General features: G+C 36.7%; 1 long non-coding RNA gene across 3 annotated transcripts; it reads right to left on the bottom strand.

Annotated features, from left to right (window-relative positions):
- Positions 1–2012: 2012 nt before the first annotated feature.
- On the bottom strand, positions 2013–4717 carry LOC126381622 (uncharacterized). Of its 3 annotated transcripts, XR_007568902.1 has the most exons (9): positions 4434–4715; positions 4231–4365; positions 4011–4145; positions 3775–3909; positions 3561–3687; positions 3326–3460; positions 3112–3238; positions 2878–3011; positions 2015–2745 (listed from the first exon to the last, which is right to left on the bottom strand). It is a non-coding gene; the product is annotated as an uncharacterized LOC126381622 (long non-coding RNA). The 3 variants fall into 3 exon arrangements; XR_007568904.1 differs by lacking the exon at positions 4011–4145 and having other exon boundaries at positions 2013–2745; positions 4434–4717; XR_007568903.1 differs by lacking the exons at positions 3112–3238; positions 3326–3460 and having other exon boundaries at positions 2014–2745; positions 4434–4714.
- Between the last annotated feature and the right edge of the window lie 1161 nt (positions 4718–5878).

Genomic DNA, 5878 nt, shown 5'->3' with positions numbered 1-5878 from the left:
GCTACAAACCCATGTACTGACTGACTGACTGACTGACTGACTGACTCACTGACAGGGTTGTTCTCCCAGAAGGAGCGTCGGGGGGTAAAAATGATGTATGGGGGGTGTGATCAAGATCTTCCGGTGAGTATGGGAAAACTTCCAGATCTTGGAAAACTGCTCCGCATCAGGGAGAGACCCTACGGCCTGGCGCAACTATCGCACCTGGAAGGATTCTTTTTTCACACAACCTATTTAAATCTTGGTCAAATTCTATTGTGGGTGAAAAAAAAACAAAATGGCGGAAAAACAAGATGGCCGCCATACAAAATTTTCGTTTTTCCAGAAAATGTCTCGGAGGTAAAAATGATGTATGAGAGGTGTGATCGAAACGTCAAGTTGAATAAAAAATATTTCTCGATCTTCGAAAACTGCTCCGCATCAGGGAGACACCCTACGGCCTGGAAAAACTATCACACCTGGAACTATTATTTTTCCACTAGACCTATTTAAATCTTGGTCAAATTTTATCGCCGGTGAAAAAAAAAAACAAAATGGCGGAAAAACAAGATGGCCGCCATACAAATTTTTAGTTTTTCCTGAAAATGCCTCGGGGGTAAAATTATGTGTAAGGGATTTGATCGGATCGTCATGTAGAGTACGGGTGTACTTCCAGGTTTTTGAAAACTGCTCCGCATCAGGGAGACACCCTACGGCCTGGCGAAACTATCACACCTGGAACATTTATTTTTCCACCAAACATATTAAAATCTTAGTCAAATTTTATCGCCGGTGAAAAAAAAATCAAAATGGCGGAAAAACAAGATGGCCGCCATACAAAATTTTCGTTTTTCCTGAAAATGCCTCGAGGGTAAAAATGATGTATAGGGATGTGATCGGATCGTCATGTTGAGTATTTCAATACTGCTTGATCTTGAAAAACTGCTCCGCATCAGGGAGACACCCTACGGCCTGGCAAAACTATAAAACCTGGAGCAACTTTTATTTCGCATAACATATTTAAATCTTGGTCAAATTCAATCGCTGGTGACAAAAATCAAAATGGCGGAAAAACAAGATGGCCGCCATACAAAATTTCCCTTATACAGAAAAAGCCTCGGGGCTAAAAATGATGTATGGGAGGTGTGATCGGAACGTCATGTAGAGTACGGAAATACTTCACGGTCTTCGAAAACTGCTCCTCGTCACGGAGACACACTACGCCCCGGCAAAACTATCGCATCTGAAACTATTCTTTTTTCACGAGACCTATTTAAATCTTGGTCAAATTCTATTGCTGGTGACATGTGTGCTGTCAACTTTGCTGGGGTTTTTTAATTTCTGCCTAAAATTCTTGTGAACCTATTCCATAAATTTTAAGCCTGTCGTTTACCCGTCAGCTGATAATAAAATGACAGGTATAACTTCAAATAAACTTAGATAGTGTGTACTGGAATCAGTACCAACAACACACGTTACCCTTGCATATTTAGTAACTAGGTAGGTAATAGAAATATTTTATAAAAAAGCTAATGGATGACTTTCCAGACTAGGTTTTCAAAAAAAAATACAGATGGCGCTGTCCAGATTTAACATGATAATTACCTATTTTCTCATTACTCGGGTAAATAAATATTATTTAAATGTAATGGCAATGGTATATAGGCATATTTAAAAGATCGCACATCTGTACAGCGCCATCTATTTTTTTGGGGACGTAGCCTGGAAAGTCCCTCATTGGTACCTAATAGATTTTGTAATTATATTTGTCTTGCATTTAGACCAATAAAGACCACCAAAGGATGTTTGATGTGAAAATCTGGTCCCAAGAAGTCAAAAATTAAATGTAACTAACAATTTTGATACTTACCACAAAAAACATTGATTGTGAGATCCTATCAGTTGAAGTGGTGCTAAACGACGTGATTACTATTTTTATTTTTCAACATAATTTTAAAAAGAAACAATTTTATTAAAAACATAATGAAAGATATATTTTTAGAAATAATTTGTTTTATTCATACTCATACAAAATATTCCTACATTTAATTAAATAGTTGAAATAATACAGCAACTTAACCATATACTCTCGGCCTATGTGGTCCAGTGGCTGACATTCCGGAGGTCCCAGGTTCAAGTCCCGGTGGAGACAAAACACAAAAATTTCTTTGTGATCCTTGGTTCAGTTAGGACATGGCTGGCTGATCCAACGACATTGGCGGCTCAGCAATAACTCTGGTTGATGAGGTTGGTCATCCACTTCACAACCTACATGATAGATGAAGAACAAGTACCTATTTATGATTTTTGAACAGACTTAATATGGTAACATATTAGTAAGTAAGTAGGTAGAGAATAAACTTAACAATAACATAAAAATATACACAGGTTTTTATCTATTTAATGATTTAACTAGATGGTGCTAAGTGCGCTCGCTGCTAAAGCAGCTTCGCGGGCGTTGTATGTGGATTGACGTTTTCGTATAGTTTGTTTCGCATCACAGATTTGTAATAACTATTAAGACAGACACAAAAAGAAATAAAAAAAAATATGTAGGATATTGTTGGTTTATTTTATGTTATCAAAAAATAAAAATATAACATTATATTCTCTCTCTCTCCCTTGCATTGTTCCCATATGGTGGTGGGGTCTTTTTTCCGAGTCTTTTCCTTCCACTTCGCTCTGTTGGATCTGTATCGTCTGCGGAAACATTGCAGGAACAAAGATCTTTTTTGATGACATCTGCTTCTTTGCCTTCTGTATTTCCTGTTAAAAATAAAATAATATTAATTTATTTATAATAACGTATTTTTATAATAAAGTATATATATAAAATCATTTTTTTAGTCGATAGCGATACGTTTTTGCCAAAGTGGTCATTGTCGTCATGTATCGTACCTAGATTCTTGTCACTATTGATTGCTGGCTGTCACACTGCTGCATTCATTGAAGAAGCTACCGACATCAGGCTTGGTTGATATAATACTATTGTATTAATAATCTCCTACGCAGTTTTTTGCCTTCTGCATTTCCTGTAAATAAAATATATATTAAATATTATATATAATTTCTTTTCCTTGGTCGATAGCGATACGTCTTTGCCAAAATAGTCGTGGTCGTCATGTAACGTACCTCGATATCTTGTAACTTTTGATTGCTGGCTGTCACACTGCTGCGTGCATTGAAGGACTTCAGGCTTGGTCGATTTTATTCTATTACAATCATAATCTCCAACACAGTTTATTGCACTCTGCATTTCCTGTGAATAAAATATATATATATTTTTTTTCCTTAGTCTATAGCGATACGTTTATGCCAAAGTGGTCGTGATCGTCATGTAACGTACCTCGACATCTTGTTACTTTTGATTGCTGGCTGTCACACTGCTGCATTCTTTGAATGAGCGGCCGACATCAGGCTTGGTTTATATAATACTATTGTATTAATGATCTCCTACGCAGTTTTTTGCCTTCTGCATTTCCTATAAATAAAATATATATTAAATATTATATATAATTTCTTTTCCTTGGTCGATAGCGATACGTCTTTGCCAAAATAGTCGTGGTCGTCATGTAACGTACCTCGATATCTTGTAACTTTTGATTGCTGGCTGTCACACTGCTGCGTGCATTGAAGGACTTCAGGCTTGGTCGATTTTATTCTATTACAATCATAATCTCCTACACAGTTTATTGCACTCTGCATTTCCTGTGAATAAAATATATATTATTATTTTTTCCTTAGTCTATAGCGATACGTTTATGCCAAAGTGGTCGTGATCGTCATGTAACGTACCTCGACATCTTGTTACTTTTGATTGCTGGCTGTCACACTGCTGCATTCTTTGAATGAGCGGCCAACATCAGGCTTGGTTTATATAATACTATTGTATTAATGATCTCCTACGCAGTTTTTTGCCTTCTGCATTTCCTGTAAATAAAATATATAATTAAATATTATATGTAATTTATTTTCCTTAGTCGATAGCAATACGTTTTTGCCAAAATAGTTGTGGTCGTCATGTAACGTACCTCGATATCTTGTTACTTTTGATTGCTGGCTGTCACACTGCTGCATTCTTTGAATGAGCGGCCAACATCAGGCTTGGTTTATATAATACTTTTGTATTAATGATCTCCTACGCAGTTTTTTGCCTTCTGCATTTCCTGTAAATAAAATATATAATTTTATTTTCCTTAGTCGATAGCGATACGTTTTTGCCAAAATAGTCGTGGTCGTCATGAAACGTACCTCGATATCTTGTAACTTTTGATTGCTGGCTGTCACACTGCTGCATTCATTGAAGGGGCTGCTGACTTCAGGCTTGGTCGATTTTATTCTATTGCAATCATGAACTTCTACACAGTTTATTGCCATCTGCATTTCCTGTAAATAAAATATATATATTTTTTTTCCTTAGTCTATAGCGATACGTTTTTGCCAAAGTGACGTACCTCGATATCTTGTTACTTTTGATTGCTAGCTGTCACACTGCTGCATTCATTGAAATAGCGGCCAACATCAGGCTTGGTAGTACTATTGTATTAAAATCTCCTACGCAGTTTTTAGCATTGTGCATTTCCTGTTAAAAAATAATAATGTTAATTTATATATATTAACTTTTATTTATAAATATATACATATATATTTTAGGTGATTTCCAAACTACCCAGGAGGTACACCCAGTAGCTCGCTTTTTTTCATGTGGTTCCCCCGCTAATCGAGGCCGCATCCACCTACTTATATGAGAAGTAGGTTCTATCTAATGAGTTAGCAATAGTCATTCAATAAGCAGAGAAATGTGAAAGAAAAAGCAATTTTTAGCTAAGGAATTTAAAATAAAAAGCAATTTTCAGCAATTAGCATGCAATAAGCAAAGCAATTACTCAGTAATTGTCAAACATAAGCGAGTTGTATAATTTAAAGATATTATTGACAATAACAAACACGTACCGAGTTTGTTAATACTTACATTGAGTTATCATCGCTAAGTTGACCAAATTATTAGTACAGGTTATCACATTCACTAAATGAAAATATGTGTTTTTATCAATTGTAACAATGCTTGCATGACCTAACCAACCGTTGGTGTTGTGGACGCCAATCTTCAAGAGACAAGTGGACGGGTGTGAGGAAAACTGGCAAGATGAACACGTCGGTGTGGGTGCGACTGGTGCACGGGAGAGAAGTGGAGCTAGTTGGCAGATGGAATTAGGCATCACTCTCTTGCTTCAGTTAAGTTCCACTCAGATCAGGTGGGTTGTCGCGTGGATGAACATCGCATGGGTTGGAGTAATTCGGAGTAGAACTGTCCATGTTGTTCCCTTCATCGTAGGCACTTCAGTGGACTGTGGATCGATCAACAATAGTTACGTGAGTTGGCTGTCAAACCGATATGACGTGCCAGCCGAATCTAGCGACCAGGTATGCAGGGGATGGAGGTATCCTGTGGAGTAATCATATCAGCAAAGGTGAAAATGTCGATTGGGAGTGAAATGGAGGGAGAAGGAGAGCTGCAGTCAGCGGTCACGATCTTGCTGTAGATAGACTACATGCTCAGTTTACGTGTAGTTGTAACTGTTCGAAGTTAATTGAAAACGATCGATATGCAAATTCCTGTTTAATGAAACAAGTAATAAATGAACAGGCAGGTGTTTTTTCGGTGTTTAAACGCTAAGACCATTGTTTGTTTATAGATTAGCAGTGGTATGATGAATTCTTGGATACTGATGAATGCTAATAAGCTAAGTATTTAAAACAAAATCACATTCAGAAGCACTAAAGACACATTAAATTAAAGAACGAAATAATACCGTATGAAATATTATTTAATATAATATAAAGGATGGAAAGAATAAATGACAATAATGCTATTTAGCGTGACATGGCTCTAACCAGA

This window comes from Pectinophora gossypiella, unplaced genomic scaffold (genome assembly GCF_024362695.1).
Source record: "Pectinophora gossypiella unplaced genomic scaffold, ilPecGoss1.1 Pgos_69, whole genome shotgun sequence".
Lineage (NCBI taxonomy): Eukaryota > Metazoa > Arthropoda > Insecta > Lepidoptera > Gelechiidae > Pectinophora > Pectinophora gossypiella.
This window is presented reverse-complemented; position numbering and strand designations above follow the sequence as displayed.